A 24,049-nucleotide genomic window follows, 5' to 3' on the forward strand; every position below is an offset into this window, starting at 1 on the left:
TGCATATACCACTCAGTTTTCCTCCAGATCTACTTAACAGTATTAAAAACCTGGAAGATGCTTGAAATGTTGATCTTCACTCGGGCTGGTAATAAAAATAGCTGACCAAAAGTTTGTTTTTGTTTAGCATCAGTTAGACTTCAAGCTTCGTTAGTGCTTGCTCCTCTGGCGTCTCCTATGTGTAGCAGTTTATGAGTAATTTTGAAGGATATGAAAATTTTAAAACATTTCAAAGCTTTGGCTAATATGTAAAACAAACTAACAGTTCAGGATAAGTTATGGGTCATCTGCAATCTGTGAGGTTAACCAGTTTTGGGGTTTTGCTTATTTGTTTGGCCTTGGTTTCTGTGTTTTACTGGAGGATGCTTTTAAGATGATAGAATTCTGAAAGGGAAACATTGAGGAGACAAAGACAGAGACACAGACACACAGAGAGACAATGAGAATTAACTTTGTGGAAACCAAGAGTTCTCAACTTCTCCATTCACAAGAGTCCTTTGATCCTCCGTGGATACTTGCCCATTGTTTTACAGGATTTCTTGAGAAGATGGATTGTGTCTCCAGAAACATAGGGTCCTGCCTTGATTCTGCACTTAACACTGTACATCCCTGACATCATTCATATTTGTCAATGAAGGCGTCCGTTTGTGACTCCTTGTGAATCTTGAGATTAAGCCATACTTTGTCTTACATTTTTACCAATCCCTAGAAGACTCCAAGTCAAACAGAACTGCTCAAAATACTGAAAGAAATATTGGAGAGAGCAGAAGGCCGGTTGAGAGAAGGTTTTGGTATGAACAGGATTCAGATTCATGTCTTGCCAGTAAATTAGGCGAGGATCACCCCAGTGCCCAGATCTCAGGAGCCCCTTTCTTGCTTGTTTAGTCACTGCCCAAGCTCGCAGCCACGTCTGGAGGGGCAGGAGTTCTGCATTAAGCATATTCTTGAAGACGAGAATGTACCCTTCAAACAAGGTAGTGACATTTCAATGAAGAATAGAAAAAGGTGCCCCAGCGCTGCCCAAAAGTTCGAGAAGAGAGATGAGGTGTCTTTCTGTGATGAACATGCTTGAAGGAATGCCTTAGCACTGCATGCTCAAATGAAGAAGAGCAACCCAGGCCCTGTGTGTGAAACCCCCTTGTGCCAGTTGAGCTCATATGCTAAAACAGAGCTGCGCTCTAAGACCCCAGAGTAGCCAAAGTAAAGCTAGCTCCCTGGACACTGGATGAAGACAGCTGGAGTGGTGGGGACCAGGAACCCGTTACTGTGGATCAGCCGTGGAGAGGTGAAAGTGATAACATAGACAGTGGTCAAGAAGGTCCCCTAAAACATGCTGGTGTCTATGAAGCTGAAGAAATGACTCTTATTATGAGAGAAAAGCTAACTCCTTTACAGTCTGTGTACATTGATTTAAATGACTACAACACGTGTTCAAAGGGAAGAAGTGTTGTTATTTATATAATCGGAAAGTGGAAGATGAAGCTTTAGGTAGTAGTCTCCTGACAGACCCCAAGGGACTTTTGGCCAAAGAGAGAGAGAATTTAAAGCTACTAAAATGTCTTAGGGGATACTGCCAGCGTAATGTAGTAGAAACCTTACGACACAGGCAGCTGAAGGAACACAAAACGCTGGCCACAGACGAGGCTGGTCAAGAGGCTCATACCCTCATTCCAGTCAGAGATACTTAGCCTTTGGTGGATAATGTTCGCTACTCAAATCAGTCTCTTCCAATGTCCAGACACTGCCTTACCCATATCTGCCAGGATACAAATCATGTTCTCTTCAAATGCTGCCAGGGATCTGAAGAGGTACCCTGAAACAAACCAGTTTCTGTAAGCCGTTCTGAGGATTCTTGCTGTCCACTGCATTCTCAGTTGCCTCCGCAAATGTGTTATCATGAGCAGGACTTGGATTTTGTGGGTGATGGTATGCCATACCCTCTGTCGCCCTTGCTTTTTGATCCTTCACTAAATCTTGAAGATCATTCAGTCACAGAAATTGCTGAAGGCCCAGGACAGATGCATTTGGTTGGGGATGGGTATACATCCCAGGGACTTCGAAATGTAGAGAAAGCCTGTGTACCATTCCCACAACATGGATTGGCTACTGCAGATGGAAAACCAGAACCCACTTCCATCAGCTGACAATTCATTCTGGGAATTGTTTGCCTTTGGAGTTGAACTTTCCATTCTTCAGACAAGCTTAGCTCTGATCATCTCCCACTGAAGGGAAACAACTCACACGACATTCTTTCCTTCCGGGCTTTAGAGTGCTATAGACAAACGTAATCCAAGTTTGTGTGGAATGGATCTTTAGTATTAAAGTTTGAAGATTTTTGGCAAGGAAGATCAAGGTGATCCCTGTCTTTGGGAGATGCAATGCCTATCAGAAACTGTGCCTCAGAGAGAGAGAGACATTTCTGTAATGAAACTTCCTAAGCCATGGACAGAAATCCACACAGATGTCTAGGCAGGGTTGTGGTCAAGAACAGTGCTCTTCAGATGCTGGCTGTTAGTGTCTGGCTAGCTGTATCTAAAGGCCTGTATCTAAGCCTTTCCTCTGCTCCACATAATTGGACACTATAAACCCCTTTTCCTAGTGAACTGAGACTGAGAAAAGCAAACAACAGGTCTGGGCTTTTCTTAATTATTTTTACTTTTAACTAATGCACATTTCTGTGGTGGATCCTCTAGGCAAAATATAGTGAAATTATATTGTGTATATAGTTTTCATATAGTAAAATTATATAGTGTTAATAGTTGCATTAAATGTTAAAATGCTACAAAAATGTAAAAAAAAAAAAAAAGAAAAAGAAAATATTGGCTAGTCTTTAATTTCTTCTGCGTCCATAAGAACATAAAGATTATAAGCCATAAATCTAAAAGGAAAGTACTCCTGGCAGAAAACTCGAAGGAGGAGATGTTTCTCTGCGGTAAAAGCCAACTCCTTCCTTTTAATCTTTTCCCAGTGTGAGGAGGTGATGACTTAAATGGACTCTCAGCTTACATAGCTTATCAGCATATCTTTACAGCTGTGAACAGGCTGGCCCTCCATCACTTTAATTTCCCTTCACTCCTATATCAAGGGGGCAGACTGAGCTGATGAAGCTAAGTTACCAGAGTATTTCTTTTTTATAGGCTCAATGAAACAGGATTTTCTTGTGTAACCCTGGAAGCCCTGGAACTCACTCTGTAGACCAGGCTATCCTCAAACTCAGAGATCCACCTGCTTCTGCTTCCAAGCACTTTTATTAAAGATGTGTGTTCCTACCACCCAGCTCAAACTATGTCTTTTAATCAGAGATGTGTACAACAAATGAGGTCGAGTTTATACATTTCTTTCTACCTGATCTAGCTATTTGAGGACTGACCATCCCACTAGTATTGACCCCCCCCGCCCCAACAACAACAACAACAACAAAAAACTGGTTCTCTCTTCTTTGAAAAGGACTTTAGACCTTTATCACATACATAAGTGTCAGAACATAGGAAAGATTGCTAAAGTTTTTCAAGGCTTGATAGTTAATTTATCAGACCAAATACAATTAACTTTCTGTTCAAAGTGATAGTTTCAGTTACAAACATCTAAGTGTATTATTTAATAAAATCACATCTGATAATCATGTGCTACTATAGTTATAGAGGAGTTTTAATCCACCAACATGGCTGTTCTATCAAAGGACCACATCCAAAGTTGCCAGATCACATCTGGCTAGAATGCAAACATGCCCAGAGTTACAGTATAATCTGGCTGGAATACAGACACTCCCTTAGTACACACGTTAATCCTTAACAATGAAGGTAAGGTTAATCTGTAGAAGGAAGCTGCCATGTTTTGACCCCTAATTGAGGAACAGACAAACTTATTAATCAAAGAAAGCTTTGACAGAATAAGTCAGAGATTGGATCTGCAAAGTCACAGGAGAACAGGAAATTAAGAGAGGCTAAGTAACAGTAGAGAAGAAGCTGAGAGAGAGAGAGAGAGAGAGAGAGAGAGAGAGAGAGAGAGAGAGAGAGAGAGACCATTTTTAATAGGACAGTTTTTAAAAGACAGATAGCAGAGAGAAACAAAACACAGATAAAGACAGAATGAGCCAGAGAATGAGAAGGATTCAGAATATTAGAATATGTTGCCGAAGTTAATATAAGGCCCAGCAGATTAATTCAGTGAGATTTATTTAGCTTGCACAGCTTGGGTCAAGTTCTCCATCTCATCTCTTCATCTGAGGAAATGCAAGCAAAATTTACATTGACCCTAAATAGACAAATATTGAAATATTAAATTACTCAAGCTGAAGGCATTTTCATCTCTTGATTTCACATTTTATCACAAGCTACAATAATCAAATTTGTATGGTCCTGGTAATGTAAGGGTCTGTGACTCATGAAGAATGATACCCTAGACTCAAATAGTATGCAATTGCAAAGAGTGTTTATTCTGCAGAGAATCTGCATGCAAGGGTCTACCATGCACTGGCATAGAAGACAGAAGTGTGGACTTGCAGGGTCAATTTAATGTCTGTTAGAGTAGGAATGGGTGAGTTTTCCCTTTCTTTCCCTTGACTGGTTGACTCTATCTCCAAGGGTATAGGTGATTGGTTGGGCTCTGGGAGATTTGGGGGGCTTTAGCTGATTAACTATACTTGACTCAAACTAGGTGGTAGGGCAGCTAACTGATTGGCTGGGGTGTGTGTTTTTTTTTTTTTTTTCCTGGAATTGACATGTTTTGGACTTTTCCAGTTCTGGGAAACAGAAACTTAGGCTCAGTCTCCCAAACTGATGGTTTGCAGCTTGTCATGGAGTCAGTTTGGCTCTGGCTAACTCAGTCCTCTCAGTAGAAGAACAAATGCATACAGCAATAGAATAAAATAAAGAGGCAACAAATGAAAACACACAATTATTGTGCAACTGATCTTCTAGAATGATTCTGTGAACACAAAATATGGAAAAGATCTACTCTTCAATAAGTGGTAATTAAAAAAAAAAAAACAAAAAAAAAAAACATTGCTTCCATGTCAGAACCGCCTGAATTTCTCCATGTTCTATAACTCAAATATGTGGTCTCCTCAGCAAAAGGGACTTACTGACAAGTTCTGGAATATCATCAAGAACATTGGCAATAGCCTGTAATATTTGGGCGCTATCAGAGTTTATTGACAAACAACTCCAAAAAGAAACAATTCATTTCTGGTATGGGGAGATTATATATTAGCCTTTGTGGTCTAGTATAGGTATTGTTGCCACATTTTGAGTTAACTAGTTCAGCTTGAGCTCTTGAGCTCTTTTATATATATATATATATATATATATATATATATATATATATATATATATATGCATTGCATATACTTTTGTAACACACATACACAAACACACATCCATGCACACACACACTTGCATGTGCTCATATAGGCTTCTAGAGCAGTTGGGCTCCACATGAAATATTTTTATTAATTTCTCCCCATATTCCCTCCTTTAACATTCCTTCCCCTCCCCTGCCCCAATTTAATCCTTTATGTTCCATTTTTTTTTTTATCATTTTATACCAATGCATCCTATATCTCCTCCCTGGAGAGGCCTCCCATCCTCGCAAATAACATGACAGTAATTTTCTGATCTCTATGAGTATTACAAATGAAACACACATATGTAAAGATTCACAACTAACTTCCAAAAATGAGATAAAACAATGTTTGTCTTTTAGGGTCTTGGTTTTCTGACTCAGAGTGATTGATGCCAGTTCTATCCATTTGCCTGCAAATTTCTTAATTTGATTTTTCTTAACAGCTGAATAATAGTTCATTGTGTAAATGTACTGTATTTTTTATCATCTGTCAATCAGTTGGTGGCATTTAGTCCTTTTCCATCTCCTGGCTTTTGTTGTGAATAGAGCAGTATTGAATATGGAAGAGGAGGGTATAGAGTCCTTTGGATATATACTGAAGATGGGACAGCTGGATCATGCTATAGGTGTATTTCTAGCTTTTTGAGGTACGGTCACACTGATTTACACAGTGACTGCACCAATTTACAACCCCGTCAGCAGTGAATACTTATTCCTCTTTCTCCACTTTCATTCTGGCATTTGTCTTTTAAAAATCTTTTTCTTCTTTTTTCTTTTATTTCCTTCATTTAAAATTTATCTTAACAACTCTGAACTGGGTAAGAGGAAATCTCGAGGTAGTTTTAATTTTCATTTCCCTGTTAACTTAGGGTGTTGAACATTATTTTGATAAGTGTTTCTTCAATCATTTGTACTTCATATTTTCAAAACCGTCTGATTAATCCCATGCCATTTGTTCTTCCTTTTAGTATCCATCTCATATCAATGAAGGATTCAAAGACACAGAATTGGAAGAGGGATGTGCTGTTGCGGTCTGAGGGGAGTTGTAGAGACAATATGGTGGGTAGATATAACACACACACACACGTATGAAATTCACATAGAATAAAGTATTTTAATAAAAGTAATTCAACATGGATTAATGATATAACTAAAATACCCTAAACTCTAAAAGAACTAAAGAAACTAAGAGAAAATTGAATTTTTAATACATTATGAAAATCACAAGCAATTAAAGCATAAGCAGAAAAATGGCTTACAGTAATGGGAAAAATCTTCTGCCCAGGACAGGAAATTAAAACAAAGAAAGCTGGGTGGTGGTAGGGACACACTTTCAATCCCAGCACTTGAGAAGCAGAGGCAGAGGTGATTCCAAGTTGGAGGCCAGCTTAGTATACAGAGTGAGTTCCAGGAGAGGCAGAACTAAAGGGGAACCCTGCAAAAGAAATACTAAAATAAAATGAAATGAAAGAAAGAAAGAAAGAAAGAAAGTCAGAAAAATAGTTACAAAACAATCGTGTGTGTGTGTGTGTGTGTGTGTGTGTGTGTGTGTGTTCTTTATTGCAGTGCAGGAGATCAAACATGAGGTCTTAAACATAAAAGGCAAAAAAAAAAAAAAAATCTACCATGACATCCCTATTGCCTGTTAAGTCACCAAATGCCTAACTTTATATAAATACAGCAAATGAAAACAGAGAGAAGGGTATATTAAATTTTATGATATTAAAATATCTGAGGTTTATAATTTATGCAGGTATCATGACTGCCCCACCTGTCTCAAGGCCAATCTCTGTCCCTACTTATATCACTTTTGAGTTATTAATGCAAAATATTGTTACCTGTCAGAAGTAAAAGTTACTCAAATATAAAATATTATTTAGAAATAAAATCTGAAAATTACAAAAAGGATTTCAAGCAAACAGGTTTTCATTTTAAATACTTATCAGTAAATTAATAAAAGTATCTCTCCAGCAATAAAAAAAAATCAAATAGTAGCATGTCTATTTGGAGGGAAACAATTGTCTTTCTTTTTGTTGGAGATATCATTTTACCTTGTTATTTTATCATAGTTGTGATCTTTGCTCATGATTGTAAAGATTCTTGAGTTTCTAAGTTCTTATCAACAGACTCAATCATTCAGAGAAAGCTATGGGAACAAACTCTTAATCAATAGTGGCTTTACACTAATTAGAAATAGAACATGTCATCATCATCCCAAGACCTCTTTGGCATGTGTAGGATTTAGCCCCAAAAAAGTTCCTGCATAATACTTAGTCATATATTGGCAAAAAAGAGACACCCACATGTTTACCAAATTAGACCAGATGGAAAAGTTGATTCCATGTTAAAACAACTCCAGTGTCTTTATCCCCAAGTGTTTATTGTCCTTCCCTATGTGCAGACCTGAATGCCCCCCCCCCCCCACCAAGAAAGTCACATAGTGTAGGTCCTTCTGCACCAAGGATACTTCAGACTTGTAAAAAGTAATTTCTATGCATCAAAGCTGTTTTGTTGTTGAATGTCCCCACGAAATTACTTTGTGAAAAAAAAGAAAAAGAAAAATTAAAACTAAAAAGCAAAACAAAACCATTTTAAAATATTCTGCACCCCATCACTAGTAGAGATGAAGAATGCTAATAGCACACTTTAGCATATTTTTACACTTTCCCAATTGTCACTTGACAGACGCTTTCAAGAATCCATGAAGCCTGAATAACCATAATTCTGCAACATAAAAATAAATTCCTTTGGGTTTATAATGAATTTTAGTACCAATAAACACAGCAGGAAGAGAATAACATCTCAGTGGAATGCTGTTGCTGAATCACATGCATGTCTCTGTAGGATTTGCCAAAACTCCTTAGAAAATAGACTGAATAAAACTTATTTCTGTTTTTAGTAAAACAAACTCTGTGAAAGATAGTATTCCAATAGTGGCGATTTCCTTTCCTCGGAAATCCTGGAAGGTTTTTAAAGGGAGAGTAATGGCAGGCATGCTTTTAAAACGCATCTTTAAGAATTCTACTTTTGCTAGGCGAGTCCTCATAAACAGTGTTAGCTTTAAAGGCCTTCTGGGTGCTTGCTTTAAAATTTGTGAGTTATAGTAAATTTGACAGTTTAGAGAAAGTTAGGAACTCGAGGTAAATTAAATTTACAAAGTTTTCTTCTGACATTTCCAGCTAAGGAGCCGTTGTACTGTTCTTTTTCTCATCTCTTTTGTTACCAGCAGTACCCAACCAGTTGCAGAGTTCTCCCTTCTCCTCATCAAATCCTGACCACTGGATTTTCAAATGGTGCCACTTTGCATTCATTTGTACTTACTTGATGAGTAAAACATTCAACAAAACAGCAAAATTTTTTAAAGAGAGACTCTTCTCCAATCTCAGCTTCCTTGTCTACCCAAAAATAAAACAAGTTTATCTTTGGCATTAATTACTTTAAGAGTAAAACTTTAGATTGTTTAGAGCCATCAAAATGATTCTGGATTTTTTTTTTCTTTTAGTTCTTCAATCTTAAATCTAAAACTTAAATATGTGATCTAGAATCTGATAACATGGCCAGGAGTGGCACTGGAACTTGTAATCTTAGTTTGAAGCCAACCTTGGCCATCAGGAATTAGGGGAAGACTATGGGAAGCATATATATAAAAGCTTGGAGACAGGAAAATGAAGAAAAAATACTATATTTATATGATAATATCAAAAATTAAAATGTTATCATGTTTTAAGAAAAACCCTCTGTCATAAAATAGTACATGTCTAGAGAATTGAGAATTGTAGAAACACCAATCATTGAGTTATTTTCTTTTAAAATTTTGACTAGATTTTCCTGCTTTCCATTTACATGCTCAAGGCTAAACCAGGCAACCCAGGAGTAGGAAAAGGGTTTCAAAAGCAGGCAAAAGAGAAAGAAACATCAAGGCAACTTTTTGCCCCACTACAACTTAATCAGGATTTTATAGAATTCACACAATCAAGACAAATGTTATATTCATTTATTTTTAAATATTTTAGTTTTCTGGGTGTACAATATTTGATTATTATTCTAGTTAATAGGTTAAAAAATAACTTTCTTCTCAAATAAAACTATTGGCTGTTAAGGGATTTATATCACTTGTCACTAAACTTTATATTATATACTCAAATTGTGTGACAGAAGAATAGAAGATGGTGCTCTCTTCCTGCTGTATCTTCTTGCCTGGAGATTCACAAACAAGCAAAGAACAGATTCTTGCTCTGGGGAATATTACATTCTCAGGCAACTGGCTGCAGAAAACAACTCAAAAGACATGTGAAACATGTAGAATAATGCTTTTCAGATTTCAGTGTTTATAGAGTCATGATGAGATCTTGTTAAAATGGTGAGTCTGGCTCTGGGGAGCTGGAAAGAGGAGAAAAGCTCTTTCATCCATCACCAGTGTGGATGTCATTGCCCCCTGTGCTACACTCCTAGTAGCAAGGGGACCGTAGGGTATGAATGAGACGCTGCCACCACAAGGTGAGCCATGACTTCATCTTTCTGGTGTATTTAGATCAACATCCTGTCAGCCCTAATGATTGCTTATGTAAATTGCAGACCCAATCACATGTAACCACTCCAGCTTTTCCTGCCCTCCCTAACCTCTACCTTTAAATATTCTGAACTTTCTGGGCTCTTGGTTGAATCCTCTATCTCCTGTGTGAGATACGTTTCGACCTGAGGGCCCTCCCCAATAAACTGCCTCTGCTGTTGCATCAAGAAGGTCTCTCGTGTGTCTTTGGGTGCACGCTATTCCGGACTTGAGTGAGGGTCTCCCTTCGGGGGTCTTTCAGTTCCCCAGCTGTTTTTTTACCTACATGATTTTTTAAAAAATCTAGGCTAAGGGTCACATTGAAGTGACACTAATCCAGGATGGTCTTTAGGAGTCAGCATCATGGCTAAAGACATCAAGGCTAAAATCAGAGAACTACAAAACTGCCCTATTTGACAGCTGCTTCCCAAACCAGAAAAAAATCAAGAATTCCTGGCAGAACTACCTGGAATTTTACCACTGTGAGACGAAAATGACCGCAAAGGGCTGTGATGTCTTCATGCGTGAGTAGTTTCGGTGCCTATTCAAGTCCCTCTGCCCCGTAATCACTGGTCTCAGCCTGGGATGGCCTAGGAACAGAAGGCAGATTTTCTAGGAAGATCTGACTTGGCCAAGGCTATCTCTCTTCTCTTCTTTGTTCTTCTCCCCAGGGAGTAAAGGGGGAGAGTGCTATATTATATGATGGTCCCTACCCTGGGACCCTAAGTCATGATGCAACTGCTAATAAAAATTCACTGAAAACGTTTAAGGAAAAATCATTAAAGAAATACCATACGACTCTCAAATATCTTAATTTTAAAATAGGAACTGGCATCTATAAAGTGTCCAAATCTAACGTATTTTAATTCAGGCAAATATAAGCATTTATAGTTGTAGTTGTTTATGTTACATAGCCTTGTGTGAAAAACTAATGGACATAATGCCAGGAATACATTATCTAATCAATGAATACTCAGTTATAGTTAGAGGAAAAAGACAGGATATGCTGTTACACAGTAGGAGACAGAACAGGTAGCAGAGACTATTTTTGACACGGCATAAATAAAACTTCATATCTGCCTGCAGTGGCAGAGGGAAGGGGCAATTGTAGCATCAGTGGGAAGCTATTACTTTGCCTGAGCTTCAGAGAAACACAAGAATTTCAGCTAATAGAGCCTGTTGGGTCAGCTGCCAAAATTAGAACCACATCACTGTATCCTGTGGAAGTGGCAGCCATGGAAATGGCTTAAGTTAACATCCCAGGAGGGGAGAAGATAACAAACAAGCAATTCTCACTTTCACTACTACGGCATACACTCTGTCTAAAAACATCCACAAGGCAGCATTTGCCTTCATCCACAGTTGATTTTATGTGTTATCAAAGGAATGTGCTTCCCTTCGTGCTCAATAGAAATGTCACAGTGCAAGCTTGTCTTTTCATTATTCCCCTCATTTTTTTTGTGATGTGAAAATAAAATTATTTCTAATTTACCCTTACTTTCTGGTTATAGTCCCTATAAAATACCAAGACAAATGGATAGTGATATTTCTAGAAAAAAAACCTATAAAATATATGATAGCTAGTGTTCAATTCCTTTGGTTTACACAAAATCAACTTAAAAGTTTCTTTGTGTTCACAAAGTCATCCTGACCTTAGTACTTTCATACTAAAATACCGATAATATTTTTCATTTAGAACATAAAGTCATATTAAGTGCATTATGTTCCAGAACATTCTATAATGTTGGCAAGAATAGAAAAGTGTTACATTTCCTGTAGATTATAGTAGGACAAGTTACATCATAGCCAAGAGAACTTGAACCAATTTATGTTTCAAAGTCAATTGTTTCTCTATTTACTTAGTAACAGGTCTGCTCTTATTTGAATGAGAGTAGTACATACTATATTTACTCACTCTGAAGTTATTGGAAGAACTCCCCATTCATTCGTCTATTTGTCTGTCAGTTTACTCATGTTAAGAGAACCAAACACAAACCATCTATTCTGGACAAATAACTGGATAAATTTTGAACCCAAAACCTTATTTTAGGATTCCCTGAAAAAAGAAAACATGTAGATAAGTAAAGTGGTAATTTTTTGATTTCGTTGGAGACTCACTTGTGTCATGTGAAATTTTTCTGGAAGCTGTCTTATGAGAGGATGTTTTGTTGAAGAAGACACATGAGAGGATGTTTTTCCCCGAAGCAGACATGTCCAAGGGAATGTTTTGCTGAGTACAGACATGTGGTCTTTTCCTGGAAGCTGTCTGATGAAAAGGCATCTGATGTTTTGCTGGAACAGATGCTTTAGAGGACACATAATCTTTGGAAAGTGTATAAGTATAATCCAACAGATAGTGGGTGACTCGCTGGCATTGGATTTCCTTGCTTTCTTTACTGATCTTCAATTGTGACTTTGAAGAGAAATGCACCGAAGAACTTGCTGAGGTGTTCCGGCTGCTTCTTGCTGCTTTAGCAGACTTGTGGAGCCTCATGGTTTTTCTGTATCAAGCCACTGCTGCGGATTCAATAGGACTGGACTTTCATCTCACAATAGAGATTGGAATCGCCCCAAAAAACTGCTTCTTTTTGTTTGGTTTTTGTTTGCTTGTTTTGGATTTTTTAATTGGTTATTTTGTTTATTTACATTTTAAATGTTATCCCCCTTCCCAATTTCAGCTCTGAGAAACTCCCATCCCACCCACTCCATCTGCCTCCACAAATGTGCCACTTCCACCCACATGCCCAGTTCCCCCCTCCCAGCCCTGGCATTCTCCACAAGCCTTCACAGGACCAAAGGCCCCCCTCCCTTTGACGACAGACAAGGCCATCCTCTGCTACATAAGCAGCTGGAGCCATGGGTCCCTCCATGTGTACTCTTTGGTTGGTAGTTTAGTCCCTGGGAGCTCTAGGGGGGTTGATTAGTTGATACCGTACTTCTTCCTATGGGTTACAAACCCCTTCGGCTCCTGCAGTCTTTACCCTAACCCCTCCATTGGGATCCCTGTGCTCAGTCCAATGGTTCGCTGCAAGCATGCACATCTGTATCTGTAAGGCTCTGGCAGAGTCTCTCAGGAGACAGCTATATCAGCATCCTGTCAGCAGGCACTTCTTGATATTCAAAATAGTGTCTGGGTTTGGTGTCTGTATATGAGATGAATCCCTAGATGGGGCAATCTCTGGATGGTCTTTCCTTCAATCTATTCTCCATACTTTGCCTTCATGAGTATGTTGTTTCCCCTTCTAAGAAGGACTGAAGCATCCACACTTTGATCTTCCTTCTTGAGCTTTATGCGGTCTGTGAATTGTTTTATGGGTATTCTGAGTTTTGTTCCTAATATCCACTTATCAATGAGTATATACCATATGTGTTCTTTTGTAATTGTGTTACCTCACTCAGGATGATATTTTTTAGTTCATCCATTTGCTTGCGAATTTCATTAAGTCATTGTTATTAATAGCCTAGTAGTACTCCATTGTGTAAATGTACATTTTCTGTATCTGTTCCTTTGTTGTGGGTCACCTGGGTTGTTTTTAGCTTCTGGCTATTATAAATAAGGCTGCTATGAACATAGTGGAGCATGTGTCTTTACTATATGTTGGAGTATCTTTTGAGTATATGTTCAGGAGTGTTATAGCGGGGTCCTCAGGTACTATGTCCAATTTTCTAAGGAACCACCAAACTGATTTCCAAAGTGATTGTACCAGCTTGCAACCTCACCAACAATGGAGGAATATTCCTCTTTCTCCACATCCTCATCAGTATCTGCTGTCACCTGAATTTTTGATCTTAGCCATTCTGACTGGTGTGAGGTAGATTTCCAATGTTGTTTTGATTTGCATTTCCTTCATGTTGAACATTTCTTTAGGTGCTTCTCAGCCATTCAAGATTCCTCAGGTGAGAATTCTCTAGTTCTATAAAGAATAGAATGGGGTATAGTTTAGCTCTATACCCCATTTTAATAGGGTTACTTGGTTCTCTGGAGTCTAATTTATATATATATATATATATATATATATATATATATATATATATATGCTCTTTATCGGATGTAGGGTTGGTAAAAATATTTTTCAAAACTGTAGGTTGCCATTTTGTCCTATTGACAGTGTCCTTTGCCTTACAGGAACTTTTCAATTTTATGAGGTCCCATTTGTTGATTCTTGATCTTAGAACATAAACCATTGGTGTTCTGTTCAGGACATTTTCCTCTGTGCCCATATGTTCAAGGCTCTTCCTCATTTTCTCTTCTATTAGATTCAGTGTATCTGGTTTTATGTGGAGGTTCTTGATACACTTGAACTTGAGCTTTGTACAAGGAGATAAGAATGGGTCTATTTGCATTCTTCTACATGTTGACCTCCACTTACACATGCACCATTTGTTGAAAATGCTGTCTTTTTTCCACTGGATGGTTTTATCTTCTTTGTCAAAGATCAAGTGACCATAGGTGTGTGGGTGTGGGTTCCTTTCTGGATCTTCACTTCTATTCCATTGATCTACATGCCCGTCTCTGTACCAATACCATGAAGGATATATATATATATATATATATATATATATATATATATATATATGTGTGTGTGTGTGTGTGTGTGTGTGTGTGTGTGTATATGTATATGTATATGTATCACTATTACTCTGTAGTAAAGCTTGAGGTCAGGAATGGTGATTCCCTAAGAAGTTCTCTTATTGTTGAGAATAGTTTTGACTATCCTGGGGTTTTTGTTGTTCTAAATGAACTTGAAGATTGTTCTATCTCTGTGAAGAACTGAGGTGGAATTTCAATGGGAATTGCATTGAATTGAATTGCTTTGGGTAAGATGGCCATTTTTACTATGTTAATCCTGCCTATCCTTGAGCATGAAAGATCTTTCCATCTTCTGAGGTCTTCTTTAATTTTTTTCTTCAGAGACTTGAAGTTCTTGTCATACATATCTTTCACTTGCTTTGTTAGAGTCACACCAAGAACTATTTATAAGCTATTTATAAGCCCTTGTCATTATAACTATCTTCCTCCCCTACCTTTGATCTGTGGCCTATAAAGAAGGTTGAAACATTTAATAATCCTTGTTAAAGTAGGTTTTAGAAATTCTAAGAATACAGATGGGTGCTGTGTTTATCTTTAAATATCACTCCATATTTAGATTTCATAACTGACTCTCAATACTAATAAACATTAAGAATTTAGCATATCTATAAACAGACACTTATTAGTATTATGGAATTTTTATGGCTATTGATTTTTCTGGTCACATTTTTTTGTTAAGAATTAGATGCCTTTTGAACTCATCTTTTAAAAACACATTTTATTTTTCTAAACTTTTTCTAAATGTTGTCTCAGTGAAATACTTCTTTTATTTCCATATGTAGTATTACTTCAGTTTCTGGCTATTCTTACTGGTAAACACAATAGAATATCATAAATCTTATGTGTCAGTTTTATGCTACTATAATGAAATACCTGATACAATTAACTTACAACAGGAAAGGGTTAATTTGACTCACAGGTCTTGAGGTTCTAATCTAAAAAGTGGGCACGCTTATCCATTTAAGCCTCTGATAAGGGTGCCACATGGCAATGGCGAGTATCTTCTGACAGAGCAAATGGCTTAACAAGCCTGGAAAACGAATGTACTACTTTGGGGACTAAGTCTTTCATGCTTAAGAGTTTTGTGCTTTTACCATGTAAACTACAGTAAGTATATTCAAATTCATGTATAGACTGGAAAGAGGCAGATAAATTTATACATACTAAAGGCAATGAGAAAGTATTTCCCACAAAACAATCTCTGCAGCGAGTGACTTCTGTAACGGCAATCTTCTTATATAGTCTAGAGTTTGGGGCTCAAATGGACCAAAAGTAATCTAGAGCCAAAACAACTTTAAAGTCTTATTTGCAAAATAGGGAAAAAGCCATAAACCAGGGGAAAAAAAAAAACAAAACAAAACCAAAAGCTGTTCCCAAGGAAGTGCCCAGGTAAAGATAAACTCCAATATACTTAAGATTTCAAAGTCCTTATTCTGTTTTTTTATATCTTGCTTTCAAGTGGGGCTGAAGCTCAGAAGTCAAAGGTTTACAATTCTGAAGTACACTTTCTTGTTGTATAAAAACTCTGAGCAACTTGCATGTATTCTTCTTGTTTTGTCATTAGTAAGGTGAATCAAAAGAGCATGAGATTCTGATAAGTCTAATTGTAATGCTACGGACGTATAACAGTTAAACTGTACACAGCACATAATATCATAATCTCTTCCTATTGCTGTGACAAAATATCCAAAGAGAGTGTCTGGGAGAAAGAGTTTATTTCAGCTCACAGTTCAAGGTTACATTCCATCATGGCATGACAACTGAGGCATCAGGAACTTGCAGCCACTCAGTTGGTCATCTAGCATTCGTAATCAGGAAGCAGAAAGCAAAGAATACAAGTGCTTAACCGACTTTCTACAATCTCATGTTGCCTGGAATCCCTGCCCTGGGATTCTACCCACTTTTAAGATGGAGTTTTCCACACCAACCAACCTAATCAAGATAACTCCTTAAAGACATTCAAGATACTAATTCTAAGTATGTGAATGGAGGCCTGTCTTTCAAATGATTTTAGATCCTGTCAAGTTTACAGGACAAACCATTACATATAACATGCAAGTAAATGAAGCGTTGCTATAAGACACTATTATATATTGGCTAAGGACCCAGGCTACATGGTCTGATGGCTCAGTTACTTTATCTAATGATGGACATGTAGCTGGCCTAAGCTGATGTGTCTGAGCTTTTCTTTGGGTCCGTTAGATAGGTTGAATTAATCTTTTCATAGTAGGCAAATTCATGGATCTAAGGCTAATAGCTGATGGGAACTATGCTCTTGGCAATTTGCTAAAAGATGTAATCAGGAAAAATAAGAGTGCCACGAGAGGTGAAGACAATATTTTCTCTTTCTCATAGATTCCAAGATGTACTGGCAAGTTTGCTCTCCTACAGTTATGTAAATAGCCTAGTCTTAAAAACAAACAAATCACCCTTCACAAAAAACATCCCTTTTCTCTGAACTATTTCAAATGATTTGGCTTTAGTTTATGCTATTTAATATTATTATGAATATTACACAACCGTTTTATATAAAATGGGAATTGCAACATAGACATAAATAATAAAATTTAACTTTCTGCTTTGGTTGCCACACAACCAAATCACAGAGTGAGCAGTAGATATTTGTGAGAAATGTGCTAAGACAGCACTTCCTGATTACATCATAAGTCTGTTGGTTATCTGACTCTCAAGATATTTTAGCCATTAATAAAGTTCAGAGATAAAAACTCTGAAACACAATTACTAATGCCTCAAATAGTTAGGATTCCTTTCTATAAGAAGATCAGGTAAAGTAATTTTTATAATGTGAATTAGAACTAGAAAAAAATAAGGAAAGAATATTAACATCTGGGTACACTTTAATAATTATATAAATTAATATATAATATATAAAATGATTATATAAAAAGTATATATATTACTAGAAAAATATGCAAAATAATTTATAATATGTCAATTTAATTTATAAAGCACATATAATGACTCTCTGAATAAAAGAATATATAATTAACTTTTTAGCAAATCAGTGTTGAAAGGAATGCTTGTCCTCTTGATACACACTTGCCAGATTCTAAAGTCCTCATTGATAATTATGCTGGTGATATTAGAGACCAGTAACTGTACTTCTGAGAATTTTACTGTGAGGTTCATTGTTATCAGCTTCGACTCACTTCTGAATCTTACAGCTATTATCTGTGCAATTTTGATAGTGATGTTTCTTTTGGTATGGAAAGGCCACTATCAAATAGACAAAATTCCTAAGATGACTTCATGTTTCCCTTGGGTTAATGATGTAAGCTTTATTGTTTTAAATTTAAATTTATTTTAAAAATTAAATTAAAAGATAAATCTATTATTTTTCATTCCCTTTATTCCTTCCAATCTCTCCCATATATTCATCCCCTTTTGCTCCCTCTCAAGTTTATAGCCTTTTTTTTTTTCTTTAATTGTATTATATACAAACTACTGACCTACTCAGTTAGTTTAGTGTTAATAGTATGGATATGATGTCAGGGCTAACCAGTTGGTGTTAGACAACCAGTCATAAGTCTCATCTTGGGGAAAGTTATCATCCCCCTCTCAGTACTCCTTAGTTGCTTGTAGTTCTTTGCCTAGGGGTGAAGCCCATGAGATTTCTCTTTCACAGTAGCACATCTATTGGTGTTATTCTTGTTCAGGGCTTGCTAGGCAGCCATATTGTTGATCTATCCTGCTTGCAGCTTCCCTGTGATTTCTAGGAGCAGTCTCCTAGATAGTGACAGGGTAGCACAGCTTTTAAAAGTGGTGACAATTCATCACATTCCACTAGTCCATAGCTAATCTATCAACTTCAAGTTAATTTTAATACATTTTTAAAAAGCCTTAATTGGACGAAGATGAAGCTGAATGTATACTTTACATAAAACACATACAAATTCTGTGATACGGGGAAAGGGAAAGCTAATTAGGCAGAAAACAGATGTGAAGAGCAAGTCGTATGTACAAAGTGAGTGTCACGGGAAGTGGTGAGGGAGGCAGAGCAAGGCCAATCAGCAGTCCAGGGCTATCGCAAGTTGCACTCAGGAGCTTCATTTTCCCCAACACGATGCTTAATAGCAGGTTTGTATACAGTTGTAAGTGCTTAATATAATGCCTGCATTACAGTAAACGCTCATAAAATCCAGAACAGGGTAAAATAAACTAGAAATCAATCAGTAAAAGATGCAACAATTAATAACAAGGAAGACTGGCACATCACAGGTACTCTTGGTTGTATAAATGAATGTGTGAGCTTCTTTTGGATGTAGTTTAATGATACACAACTACCAGTAAAGAAAAATCATAACAGAAAGTTTGGCATACCCAAAATTGTTGGTAATTATTCTACTATTTAAAAATAGCATTATGGAATATCTGGTGATTTTATTTGAAACATGTCCACACTGATAATTCCCCATCTTTTTTTTATTGGATATTATATTTACATTTTCAGATTTTATCCCCTCACCCCCATTACCCCCACCAGCCAGGAACCTCCTATCCCATACCCCCTCCTCATGCTTCTATGAGGATGTACTCCCACCTAACTCCCCATTCCCACCTCCCCTCCCTCGAATTCTCCCCACTCGGTGTTCAGCCTTCATGGGTAAGTCCCCATCTTAATCATAAATAATTTTTCTTTGCTGTTTAAAAAAAATCTTCCAACAGGAACTGTGTTCACAGTAACCATATTTCCTAAAGTTCTTGACAAACTACAACTTGGTGCTATTTGACTCTCTCTCTCTCTCTCTCTCTCTCTCTCTCTCTCTCTCTTTCTGTGCGTGTGTGTTTAATTAAATAATGCTTTGAGATAAGCATACAGTGTCTTTGTGCTTGTGTATTAGGATTTAGGTTCCATGTAAGCAAAGCTTGCCTGGCTCCCTGATAATTTAACTATTCATGAGGGGAGGGTATCTGTGAAAAATCATGGCAGGATAACTAGGCAGGTCCTGGACATTTTCACCATAAAATTTCCTCAGATGCCATTATATATTGAAAGTCAAATTTAAAATATTAAAGAGCTGAAATTATTATTTCTTTCCTTTCTAAGAAACCTTTAAAGCCAAACTGAACTCCTCTGCCTCAACTTCCTTTTTTGAGGAATGTAAGCTTCAAGTAAGAATGAATTGGAGGAATGATTAAAATGAGCATGTTAAGAAAAAGATTACAACGGAAAAAAGAAAACACCACTATCAGCTATTACTAAAGCTCAGAGGAGAGTGAGACGGACTTCTGATGTCTGTGGCTGTGTTTGCCAAAAGCTAATTAACAGGATTAAGCTGTGGGATTTCTTTTTCCCTACTGGGCAAACTAAAACACTTAGAAAGACAGCCTATTTCTATCTAATCGGAAATTAGTCTTGTGCTGCCATGTTTATGTCTAAACTTTAAAGTGCGTTTAAAATACAACAACACAGTGAAAGCCATGGCATTCCTGTAAATGACTTTTCCAGATTGATAACAAAGTAATTGAAAAGACAAGTACATACATGGGAAGTTGTTAGAATTAGATGAAAGACACTTCTGAAGCCTCTGATAGTCTTACTAAGTTGTTCTTAAGTTTACTGTATTAAATATGCCCTAACTTAACAAAGATAACAGAATTCTTTATCTTCATAAAACTGGTTACTAAACTTTATCCATTCAATGCTGTTTTTTATGTTAAGGATGTGAGTTTTAAAATGAGTTTTACAATATTGCACAGTGCATTATAAATTCTGATTCTATTTTAATGTCCTCTTTTTCCTAACATTTATCTTCATGTATTAGTGACATGAGTTAGAAGAGCTAACAGTGTTCAATGAAGTGTTCAACATTGAAATTTCCATAATTTTAGAAGTTCGGGATATTCTCAACTTCCTAGGGAAGTACATGATATAATCAAGTCTTGTATATTTATAAAATTATTGATATTAATTGGGGAACATACTAAATGGACAGACATACTAATATAATTTAACATATAAACATCAACTTAATTATGTTACTAAGAAACAAAATTAGCTTCTTGAACTTGCTTTTATTTTTATGGTTTAAAAAATATACTTTGTATAGTGACATTTCTACTTAGTTTTTTCTATTCAAAATAATGAATGAATAATAATTTATATCAATTCTTAATTTGTATATTGGTGAGATTTGGTCTGGATAATTTTTTTGTTACACAGAACCTGTTTTGTGCCTATAATATACTTGACAACATCATTGATTACTACCTATAGGATTTCCACACCAATTTCTTAGATTTTTAAAAAATAACTTAATTGGTTAATTTGGTCTTTGACAATTTCAAACACATGTGTTAGACAATTGGATAATAGTTATTGTTAGGGCTCCCTTTTATCTATCCCACCCGTGCCTACCCTAATTCCTTTCAAGTCCTTTCTACATTTGTGTCTTTCTGTCTTGTTTTCTGACTTGCTGAGTGTTTCTGTGGCATTCCATATTACCATTGGTTTGGAATTGTCCAGTAGATACTGATAAAGTTACCAGGTGAACACAAGATTGAAGAACATAACTGTCATCTTAGCATATAATCCATAATGTCTGATAGTTTAGAAGGGAGGAATCCAACCCATGAGATCCTTCCCATCCCCAAATTGACTACGAACAAGCATTCTCTTATACATGGCCATTGTAGTTCTCTTCAGTGACTATGAAATCATAATTGTAATATCTGTGTGATACTCTGAAAAAAAATCATAGACCTTCTTCCTATCTTCTGCTCTTTTATTTTTCTGCCTCTTCTTCCATTTTGTTTCAAGAAACTAAGAACTAGTAATATAAATGTCTTGGTTAGGACCAAGTGCTCAACAACTACTTATTCTTTGTACATTGGCCACCCATGAGTCTCTGCATTCACTGCCGTTCATTACAAAGAAGCCGTCTCTAAATAAAGCCCTGAGTAACATTTATCTGTTGGTATAAACATCAATTTAGAAGATAATATTCCACAGTTAATAGACTTTTATGTCTTTCTTTTGACAGGAGAAGATAAAATAATACTCAGTCATTCTCTGACTTCCAGGGAGAATCGCGAAACATTCTGTTCTTAGAGTGAGTTTCTGAACATTTCTGAAGCCACCGTGAGAACTAAGATGTAATGTTCCTAAGTCAGAGCCAGTGTTATAATATCTTTCTTGATTGTAGTATAACACCATATACAGTTAAGTGTTTAAAATGAGAGGATAGAATATGGCCAAAGCACCCAGAATGTGCCCAATCTCAGGGAAAATAAGAGGATAGATGATGGGCTTCCATTATCCCCCCATACTGGCACTGACATTCTTTTTGTTGTTGTTGGTTTTTCGAGACAGGGTCTCTCTGTGTAGCCCTGGCTGTCCTGGAACTCACTCTGTAGACCAGGCTGGCCTCGAACTCAGAAATCCGCCTGCCTCTGCTTCCCAAGTGCTGGGATTACAGGCGTGTGCCACCACTGCCCAGTTGGCACTGACATTCTTACCAACTGATTCTTATTTCTCAACCACCTATAAGTCTGCTTCAGTTATTTTATTTCATTCATTATTTTAGTTATGGCCTTATTACTGTGCTCTAATGATGTTTTTATTAAATTATAGTTATTTGTAGAATTCATAAACATAATGGCTTTAGGATATATGTAGAATATATGCCAGCAGTCTTTGTCTTTTCCCCAGCAGACTAAAAAATTGAAGCTTTTATTGTCTGTAAAGGGAAGTATAGCCAAGCTCCTGACAAGTTCATGTTGCTGCCTCCACTCTTTGTGGTCTTTTTAAAGGCCTAGATCCAGGTCCACTTTATGAGTCTCTGAGGATGGACATCTCATTAGAGGGGGAGTACGAGGGAAATTTGACCTTTTCCTCCCTACTGATTCATTGCTTAGTGGTTTTTCTGTATCCAGATGTCACTCCCTTCCTAACCTAAGACCCAGGTTCTATAAAACATGGGCTCTTTGCAGGAAGCTCCACAGACCTGCCCCCTAGAATGGCACACCTTCCATGGGTGAGAACAGAGCAAGGTGGGGTTTTAGTGTGTGTGTGTGTGTGTGCATGTGTGAAAGAGAGAGAGAGAGAGAGAGAGAGAGAGAGAGAGAGAGAGAGAGAGAGAGGTAGATAAATAGAGAAAGAGAGAAAAAGAGAGAGATTTTACCTTCTTCTTTTCCTGAATCTTTACCTGATCAAAAGTACAACTCTTCTCTTTTACTTCAGCTCTGCTGGACTACTTTGGTAGTTACCAGCCAAATAGAGACTCCCAATCCTGCTGAGATTTTGACAGCCCTTCAGCATTTCTGTTTACAGCCTTGGCTAGGTTCTACTTGTTTCAGTAGCCCATCACTGTCATTGGATATTTTTTGTTCATATTGTATCTGAATTTTAAAGTATTTTCTTCCCAGCAAAACTGTAGGTCTATCCAGAAGTGCAATTTTTACGTAATATCTTCCCTTAAAAACTTGAAAAGTTCCACTTAACCTTCTAATTATTCTTTGTCTCTCAAATTTACTTGTTTGGGGGCTAGAAAACTTAGCTTGAAGTTATTTAAGAAATATATGGCTGGGTGGTGGTGGCAACCGCCTTTAATCCCAGCACTTGGGAGGCAGAGGCAGGCAGATCTCTGAGTTCGAGTCCAGCCTGGTCTACAGAGTGAGTTCCAGGACAGCCAGGGCTACACAGAGAAACCCTGTCTCGAAAAAAAAAAAAAAAAAAAAAAAAGAAATATATGGTTGTGTGTTCTAAGAACCTTGCTATACTACGTTCCGTTAGTGAGAACAAAAGGAGAAATAATTATAAGCAGAGTAATTTATAGTCTCCCATATATGAATTTGGCTCTGATCTGATGATACCACTTCCTTAAGGATATTTAATATTAACTAAATTTCTTGTTCAAGGTGCAGAGGCGATATATGCAGTGTGAGGTCCTGAAGCTATTAGAGTAGCTAGAACTCAGGTAGACGTAAATTATCAGCAATGTCATTAGACAAAGAACTATATCATGAATGAAATCTTAGGTTCTATTGAACAATTTAGTGATTGGACTCAATATTAGTCTATTTACTTGAAATTTTCTAAGAATAAAAGATTTTAAGAATCCTCATTTCACTTCCCCCAATACACAAATAGGAAAAAATTTTCTTTCTGGGAGAAACACATATGAAATGATTGAATGGATGAATTGGCCAGCAAACTCAAGTACAATTACCCTTTTCTATTTGGCTAGTATATTTACAAGATGTATTATAAATACCTCCCAAACAGTTTACCTAGGAGTCTGGGTAAAATGATCATTACCTTAAAATATGTAATATCTTATTTGTTGAAAAATCATGTATGTACAGAGACAAAAAATCTACTTGGCAATTCAAAGAGAAAAGTTGCTGAGGAAGGGGGGAGGATTATAAGAGTCAGAGGGGATGAACCACAACAGAACATGGCTCTTGAGTCAAATAAGCAGGGCTCACATAGACTCACAGAGACTGAAGTGGCAATCAGAGTGTGGGCAAGGATATATACCAGGTACTCAGCATATATGTTAAAGGTGTTAGCTTGGCATTTTTCTGTGGGACTCCTAATTGTG

General features: G+C 37.0%; 1 pseudogene; it reads left to right on the forward strand.

Moving 5' to 3' along the window:
- The first annotated feature begins 793 nt into the window (after window positions 1-793).
- Window positions 794-2,144, forward strand: LOC117721997 (KAT8 regulatory NSL complex subunit 2 pseudogene; annotated as a pseudogene).
- Window positions 2,145-24,049: the final 21,905 nt, after the last annotated feature.

This window comes from Arvicanthis niloticus, chromosome 16 (assembly GCF_011762505.2).
Source record: "Arvicanthis niloticus isolate mArvNil1 chromosome 16, mArvNil1.pat.X, whole genome shotgun sequence".
Lineage (NCBI taxonomy): Eukaryota > Metazoa > Chordata > Mammalia > Rodentia > Muridae > Arvicanthis > Arvicanthis niloticus.